Here is an 8,841-nt window from a genome sequence, read left to right as displayed (position 1 = left end):
CTGAACCGAACTGAACTGAACCAGTATGCGTAGTGAGACACTGATTCCCTTTTTTGTAAAAAAAAAAAAAAAACAACAAAAAAAAACTGTCCACTGTATATTTACATACCATTTATAGCTATGTTCATTTCACTGTCAAAATATTGAGCATATATATATATATTTTGTATTGAAACTATTCCCCTGGTGTGTGAGTCTGTGAAAGGCAGGAACCGCCTACTAATGTTGGAGAGCATTGCTCTGAATCAGGTGGTCTGATCCCCGCCCCCGGGGCCACTGCCCTCACTGGCCATGGATGACTATTTTGTCAATTGTGAACTCTTGGAAAAAAGTATACCCACCACAAAGGATCGCTGTCCGCGTTAAATGAGTTCATAGGTATAAACTGTTTTGATGTTATCTAGTTAATGGCCCTCCTTGCACACCGGAAGAATCTGGGGCTTATTCCAAGAGCTCGCTCAAGGTCACTGGGAAGCTAGAACCTCAACCAGAACCCAGACACCTGACTCCCAGGCAAAGAGAGAAGACAGTCCATTCTCTCTGCAGCACGCTCTTCAGTGTCTGTCACATGTTCTGACTGCGCCCCCCCCCCCACATTTCGCTCTCTTTCTCTGTCTCCCCTACCGTCATCTCTTTCTCTCTGCTTGTCCTCACCCTACTCTTCCTCTTTTAGCCTTGAAACCTGGAGGTTAGGGAACCCCCCACCCTCACCCCCCTGCACCCTGCCAACATCACATGTGCATTTTTTTTTTTTTCCCTGAGAAGAGAGCCTCCAGCTTTCAGCAGACTCCCAGAGGCATCTGTGACCCCCTTTCCACGAGGGTGGACATGGCCCTGGCAGCGGCCGTTTTCCACCCTAAGCAGAAGCTGAGCTGGCGCTCAGAGAAGTGGCTGTATTCCTCTGTTAGTGTTTCCAGATGCAGAGGAGAGAGGGGAGCTCAGAGGGAGGCTTGGCCAAGCTGTCTTGCCGGGTGAAAATGATTGCATCCTGAAGGCACAGCTGAGGCTTTTCTGAACTGTCTGGACAAGCAGGAGGCTTGGAGTTACGCAGCTGGGGCAGAGGGACAGCGTGGGCCATGGAGAGTCAGCCAGGAAGGACTCCGAGCCTGCGTGGGCCTTGCTTCACCTGTCACTTCCTAAGGACATGACGGGAGTCTGCTGCCTTCGATTTGCCTTAATTGCAAAAGTTGATTACGTAGACGTTTTCATAGTGTAGGCCTAACTCGTAAAAGAAAAACGCTGGTGTTCTGTGACTAAAAGAAAATTAAGGAGACCAGTATTGTGCATAAGGACTCAGGAATTCAAATGCATTGTTATAGAGCCATTTTATAAGACTGCATATCACCCTGTTTCCTAAGGGCTTTTCAAGTGTTAATTGGAGCCTGAGTTAATCCTGAAGGTCACTCACTCAATGATAAAGTCATGACCAAATAGCTTCCCGTGTCACTTTGAGAGTGATCATGCAGCCCTTGATGTTTTTCCCTCCACGATGTAGTATTCAAATTTGTCACACGGCAGCTTTCTCATAACTGATGGGGAGGCACTTTTTATTGGCGGTGGCAAGATCAAGGACTTTTTAATATAGTCTGGCTGGACACCAAGAGTACAGAAGCGATTCATTTCTCCCCTGGCAGTTGGGGAAGACAAGTTTATGTTGGGGGCATTGAGTTAGCCATGGAGGGCTTTATCAGGATGACATTCTTTTGCCAAGTATGTGTGATAAAGCTGGGGTTAGACTTGGGGAATTTGGACATGGTCTATATTTAGAACCCAGAAACCAGCATGGGGTGGTCCGGTCATTGTGCTTTAGTCAGTGTCCATCACGGTTCTGCTAGAATTAGACAATTTAAGCATCGAGGATGATGCTTCCCTCTTGTCTCTTCTGAAGTGTGTCTGTTCATTCATTCATTTCATATTTCAACACATCTTAATTTTTCCTGACATTGTGTTTACTTGTAGGACAACCTGAACCATTTTTGATGAGAAAGACTCATAATGAAAAAGCAAAGTTAAGAAAACATTAGAGCCTTTATACTTAGGCTAAACTTTCTTAAAGAGCTTTTCAGGGAACCAGATATTAAAATTAACTGAATGAAGGAGAGAGATGTCAATAGGAACTTTTCTTTAAAGTAATAATAATAATAAAACAGCCCATACACAAGAGCTTTCTGTGTGGTTCCATCTCATTTTTACCTCCAGTAGACATAATTTCTCTACAGAGGCTGCCTGTTGACCATTATGGGAGCACATTTGGTTCACAAGAGACCAAATGTGGACTTTACTTCTGGCTATGCCCATGGTTAGCATCTGATTTTTAATTTCCATATCTATAAAGTGGGCATGCTATTACTGCCCCATCTTAAGCAAATTAAATGAGTGAATTCTGACAGTTAACCCAGGACAGAGTCTTACACTTAGCACTCAGTAAATCGTAACTCTTTTCCCCGAAAAGATTCAGTGCATCTGAAGGAGCAGAGGTGAGTCTGAGTCAGTTGCTGGGGCCGCATCCTGTTCAGGGCCCCCCTGCTTTCCGTTCCTTTGAGAATCTAGAACACACAGCTCCTGGGCCAGGCGAGTGGAGGAGAGAGCAGGCCGAGGAGAGGCGGGGAGGCAGAGCAGGGTGTGGAGATGAAGCAGAACCTGTCTGGAGTTGGGGTGGGGAGGCTCACCAGGTAAGCAGGTGGGGGTTTCATGCTTTTCCAGCTCTGTTCCACGTGGCTTCCAGAACTTTCTTCCTTGTCTTCAGATCTGAACGAAGGGGAGAGAATAGCTTTTACAAATCCACTTCCCGAAATTTGGAAGCCACTTCATGGTTAGACAGAAAACAGGTCTCTGTATCAAGATCTTTTCATCCATTTCACCATAACCACCCTACCTCCCGAGCACTATTTTTCTCATTGTGTTTGTGGATGGTGGGCTTGGCCCCTCCCGCAGTGGGACACCCAGGAGCTTGAGGTCTTGTCCGTACTGCTCTCTGACTTCTGTCTAGGCAGTCTTGTTGGTTTTGGGGCCCCGCTTTTCCATGGCTTCCACGTGGCTCCCAGGTCTCTCCTGTCACCTGGCTTTTTAGCCACCTCCTTAATCCTGATTGGCATCCATGGTGGCTCACATGGTAAAGAATATTTGTGCAATGCAGGAGACCTGGGTTCAATCCCTGGCTCTGGAAGAGCCCCTGGAGAAGGGAATGGCTACCCACTCCTGGAGTATTCTTGCCTGGGGAATTCCATGGACAGAGGAGCCTAGTGGACTATATAGTCCATGGGATTGGGAAGAGTCAGACACGGCTGAGCAACTAACACAACACAACCCTTAACCCTGATTGCAAACTTCTGGGTACCTCCCCGCCTAGCTCTACTCCTGGCCCGGCAAAGGCCCTGCCTGGGTTCCCAGCCTTGCCTTGACTGTCCTCCTGGGTTTCCACACCCGTTCAAAGGCCTTCTCTTTTGGAGACGTGCAGAGTTCACTGAGCAGGTCCTCTGGCAGCACCCTGGGACCCTCTGTGGTTTCCTAGAGACAAAGGTGGGTGAGCCAGGCTGATAGGCTCGGCTTCACCCAAGCGCTGTCACAGGCCAGTTAGCTGTGCTTGGAGGGCACTCGTACTCTCCCTCTTGACAGCTGGCGCAGCGGGACCCGGAGGCGCTAACTTCATACCTAAATGTTGCAGCTGGCGAGTGGTGGCGCCAGGGGTGCTTCCTAGTTCTCTGAGACAGGCAGAGAGCTTTGCTTCCCTTTGTCCCCAGAGGAGGACAACGGCGCTGTTCAGCCCTGAAGTAGAGATTTGGCTGAGAAGCGACCCACATTGTACTGATTCTTAATCTGTGTGATTGACCATGTAGCCCAAACAATACAGAATTTTCCCTTCAAGGAGAACATCTGAGGCAAACCCTGTTAGGACTTGGTGCATGCCTATGCTTTTTTTCCCCCAGAGTTTTACCTCTTTTTTCTTTTTTCTTTTTTTTTTTTTGGTGATAGACCCTTCTTTCTTCTCCTTTCTGGCTCCTTCCTCCATCCCCTTCTTTATGATCTGAGATGGTTGGCTTTACTTTTGCTTCTTGTCTCTGGTTTCGGAACAGTGATATACAAGAGGGTTGACCCATCTCCAGAGAGCTTTTTAAAGCTCAGGCCCTGCATAATAATTTAAAGGAAAATAAAGCCCTCAAAATGAACTGTAGTCATGTTTTAATTAGAAGACATATATTGGGTTGGCCAAAACATTTGTTTGGGTTTTGCCATAACAGCTTATGTGAATGAACTTCTTAGCCAACCCAATATTCTTTTACAGAGCTGAACAAACTTATGATAAACTTGCAGGAAATACTTTGCCAGTAGCAATAAATAATGGTAACAAGAGCATCAGTAAGGGCATCTCATCCATACTCTCTCTAGTCTTCACAGTAACCTACCCCAGCTGGCAGATAAGGAAAGCAAGACATAGTTGAGGTTGAAGCCCAGTTATGACACTGGACATAGCATCATTCCAATGTTAAAGCAAAACAGGTTCTCTCTCTGTCTCTCTCTTTTAAAGGATATGCTGCTGCTGCTGCTGAGTCGCTTCAGTCGTGTCCGACTCTCTGCGACCCCAGAGACGGCAGCCCACCAGGCTCCCCAGTCCCTGGGATTCTCCAGGCAAGAACACTGGAGTGGGTTGCCATTTCCTTCTCCAATGCATGAAAGTGAAAAGTGAAAGTGAAGTCGCTCAGTCGTGTCCGACTCTTCGCGACCCCATGGACTGCAGCCCACCAGGCTCCTCTGTCCATGGGATTTTCCAGGCAAGAGTACTGCAGTGGGGTGCCATTGCCTTCTCCGTTAAAGGATATAGCAGCCTTCAAACTTTTTTTTTTTTTTTTAATTGTAGTTCTTATTCTTGGTCAGGCTGCTGTGCTAGAGGACTCGGGGGAGGGCATAGTAGTTTATATACTACATAAGTAATATTGACATGCACGCATGGGTAGTCAAGAGCAAGGAGAAGAAGCACCTGGATGTTCTGTCTTCATGGCTAGGAACTCAGGAAATGACCAGCTTCAGGGAGACTGACTTCCTAATCTTTTCCTACGGCAAGTCTGACGCAGCCTGTTTACCCAGCACTCAGGCATGACATTGGCATCCATCAGACTGACTTCAGTCCCAACTGAGTATAAACTTCAAACCAAGGAGCAAACACTGGTACAGGAACTAGGCCCGGAGGAAATGTTTAGATTATATCTGCAAGTGTTTATGAAGCTAGAGCCTTTGAGTTCTGCTGAAGGGCTGGAAGGAAGTACAATTCATAAACTCTTGTGTTCCGGAGGGTCTGCCCATCTCTGAGGCCTGAGCAGGAATTGCTCGTGCCTGTAGAATTCACCGTGTCCTGGGGGGAGGCACCCATTATAAAACAGGGGCACAGCCAAGAAGGGCAGTGTGGCAGGCAGGTCTGCCGTGGCATTGACAACGTAGTTGAGAAACGTGTGCTAGCTTTTAGTTAATCTTTTGAAAAAAATTTTTGGAGCATTAGTTGATTTACAGTGTTGTGTTAGTTTCAGGCATACACTACAATCACTCAGTCATACATATGCTCATTCTTTTTCAGGGTCTTTTCCCGTATAGGTTATTACAGAGTTTTGAGAGAGTTCCCTGTGCTCTACAGCGGGTTCATGCTGATTATCTATTGTTATATACAATAGTGCATATTTATCCCAAGCTCCTAATTCATCCCTCCTCCCACCATGTTTTCCCTTTTGTAACCGTAAGTTTGTTTTTGAAGTCTGTGAATCTGTTTCTGATTTGTAAATAAGTTCATTTATATCATTTAAAATGAGATTCCACATATGAGTGATATCATATTTGTCTTTCTCTGACTTCATTTAGTGTGATGGGTCTCTAGGTCCATCCATGTTGCTGCAGATATCATTATTTCATCCTTTTTTATGGTTGAATAATATTCCACTGTGTGTGTGTGTGTGTGTGTGTGTGTGTGTGCGTGTGTAATACATACACACACAAATATATATCACATCTTTTTTAACCATTCCTGTCAATGGACATTTAGGTTGCCTCCACGTCTCAGCTATTGTAAATAGTGCTGCAGTGGACATTGGGGTACATTTATCTTTTTGAATTATGGTTTTCTCCATAAATATGCCCAGGAGATTAAGTGTACTCTCTGTGTATGACAGTTAACTCCATTTGATGTAATATTATTCTTAATTTGAGTTTTTAATCCTTTCACTGGGAGATGTTTGCAAGTCCACTTAACCCAGTGCAGCCTGCAGCCCAATGAGCCTGTGCCCTCTGTCATCATTTATGCACTAATTAAAAACAAGACTCAGTGCTACAGCTGGGAGAAGGGCCCCGGAGACATTCTTTAGTTTGCACTTCTGAGTCAGGACCACGTCATGTGTACATACTCCTGTTGAGAGAATTCTCTGACTCAGTGAAAGGTGGAACAAATAGTCTCTAAGTCTCTTCCAGCTCTAAACAGATTACTTTGGTTCAAAATAATAAAAACAAGCCTCGTAAAAAGCTGCAAATTTGAGGTGCTAAAAACTCTTTAATATTTTAAAAATTTATTGAAGTTGGGAAAGATTGAGGGCAGGAGGAAAAGGGGGCGGCAGAGGATGAGGTGGTTGGATAGCACCACCGACTCAATGGACATGAGTTTAAGCAGAAGAGATGGGAGATGGTGAAGGATAGGGAAACCTGGCGTGGTGCAGTCCATGGGGTCACAAAGAATCGGGCACAACTTAATGACTGAACGACAACATAGTTGATTTACAGTGTTGTGTTAATTTCTGTTGTACAGCAAAGTGATGCCATTATATATGTGTGTGTGTATATATATGTGTGTGTGTGTGTGTGTGTGTATATATATATATATATATATATTCTTTTCTGTTATGGTTTATCACTGTCACATTGAGTATAGCTCCTTGTGCTCTGCAGGTGGGGACCTTGTTGTCCATTCATTCCATACATAATAGTTTCCATCTGCTAATCCCAAACTCCCAATCCATCCTTCTTCCCTCTCTGGCTTGGCAGCCGCAAGTCTGTTCTGTGTTCGTGAGTCTGTTTCCGTTTCATAGACAAGTTCATTTGGGTCATATTTTGGATTCCGCATATAAGCACTTTGGATGGCGTCTGTAGAACCTACAGCTTGACAGACTTCTGCACTGATTTATGATATCGCTTATGTGTCAGGAGAAGCCAAAGGCACCTGGCTTCAAGATCGCAGCCAGGCTAGTGCCCTCTTTCCTAGCTTGTGCCTGATGCTGCGATGTGCCTTGTAGTTCTCTGAGTTGTCTGTGGGAATATGCAAAATATGTACATTTTACTAACTGAAATAGTTATTTTGGAGAAGTTTGCCAACGGAATAACTTAGGGAAGAAAGTCTGTGCTTCCGAGGGACCTGGTTGTTGACGATACAAGCAGGAGATAGGAAATTTGGAAAACTGGGTTAAGATATCAGCAGAAGTTACCAGTTGACTGGAAGTCCCTGGGCATTCCTCGACACTCTCTGCATTCTTATTTTCCTCTTGGTAAAAGGAAAATAATTTTCTTCTTGATAAAATTGTAGGTTTGGCTTAAATGATCAGATTGTGTGTCCAGCCTTAAGAGTTCTGCAATGCTGAGTAGTCTTCAAGGAAAGGAAGTGATGCCTGGTTAGCTTCTGTTAATGGAACAGCTCATCATGGGGAGTGGAGGTAGCTGAGAACAGAGTTTGGAGACCTGCTAGGTATTTTCTACCTACTTGCTTCCCCAAACTCCCCCGTCAGATTAGATCAGAAGGGAGGGGTTAACATGCTGGATTAGATTTGGTGGTGTTGCTGGAGCAAATTTTCTCAAACTCAGTGGGTTGAAATTGCACGCATTTATTTGCAGTTCTGAAGATCCAAAGACTGAAACAGGCTTCCCTGGGCTAAAATCAAGGTGTCCACAGGACTGTCTTCTTTCTAGAGGCTGTCAAGAGAATCTGTTGCCTTTGTCCAGCTGCTGGAGTCTCTCTGCAATGCTTGACTCCTGGTGTCTTCCTCCATCTTCACAGCCAGCAGCCGTCCCCCCAAATCCCTGGTTCTCCAACCCTCCTGCCTCCTGCTTCTAAGAACCTTTGTGATTAGGTTGGGTCCACTGAGATCATCCCTGTAGCTCAAATGGTAAAGAATCTGCCTGTGATGCAGGAGACCAGAGTTCGATACCTGAGTTGAAAAGTTCCTCTGGAGAAGGGAGTGGCAATCTACTCCAGTATTCTTGCCTGGAGAATTCCATGGACAGAGGAGCCTGGTGGGCTACAGTCTGTGGGTTCACAAAGAGTCAGACACAACTGAGTGACTAACACACAAACTGAGATCATCCAGGAAAATATCTCCAGCTTGAGATTCCTACCTTAGTCCCCCTGCAAAGCCTCTTTTCCTTATGCCATAACATATTCCCAGGTACCTAGGAACACCCCCATCTCTGGGGCCGTTTTCTTGCCTCCCACACACCCTGGTGTTGCTGGCCTTGCCCTGGCCCAGGAGACCAGGCTTCCCTCCCGTGGAGGAGGTATTGCTAGCAGATTAAATCATCTTTAGCATTCTTGCGGGAGCTACACCTGCACTGTTCCAGCCTCTTGGGCTGCAACAGGAAGTTTATTAAAAGGAAAAAGGGGGGAAAATGGGGAAAGAATGACAGTTAAGAGATGGTTTTAGCAACTCAAGAGTCAAAGGCAAAGGCTCTGGAAGGAGTGTCTAGGACGTACACTAACTCAGTCGTGCAGAGGAAAAGGCACACAGGTTCCTGGGGCCAGAACCACAAGTACTTTGAGGCTTGTCTCCTAGGAAGTTAGGTGTGAGATATGAGCTTTCTGCTTCTCTAGGAGTTCAGCTGCAG

At 45.7% G+C, this 8,841-nt stretch overlaps 1 protein-coding gene across 1 annotated transcript in view; it reads left to right on the top strand.

Annotated features, from left to right (window-relative positions):
- The window catches only part of AFF3 (ALF transcription elongation factor 3), a 582,468-nt gene that overhangs the window by 22,373 nt on the left and 551,254 nt on the right, over positions 1–8,841 (top strand). The window lies entirely within an intron of this gene.

The sequence above is a fragment of the Bubalus kerabau genome, chromosome 11 (assembly GCF_029407905.1).
Source record: "Bubalus kerabau isolate K-KA32 ecotype Philippines breed swamp buffalo chromosome 11, PCC_UOA_SB_1v2, whole genome shotgun sequence".
NCBI classification, from domain to species: Eukaryota; Metazoa; Chordata; class Mammalia; order Artiodactyla; family Bovidae; genus Bubalus; species Bubalus kerabau.
This window is presented reverse-complemented; position numbering and strand designations above follow the sequence as displayed.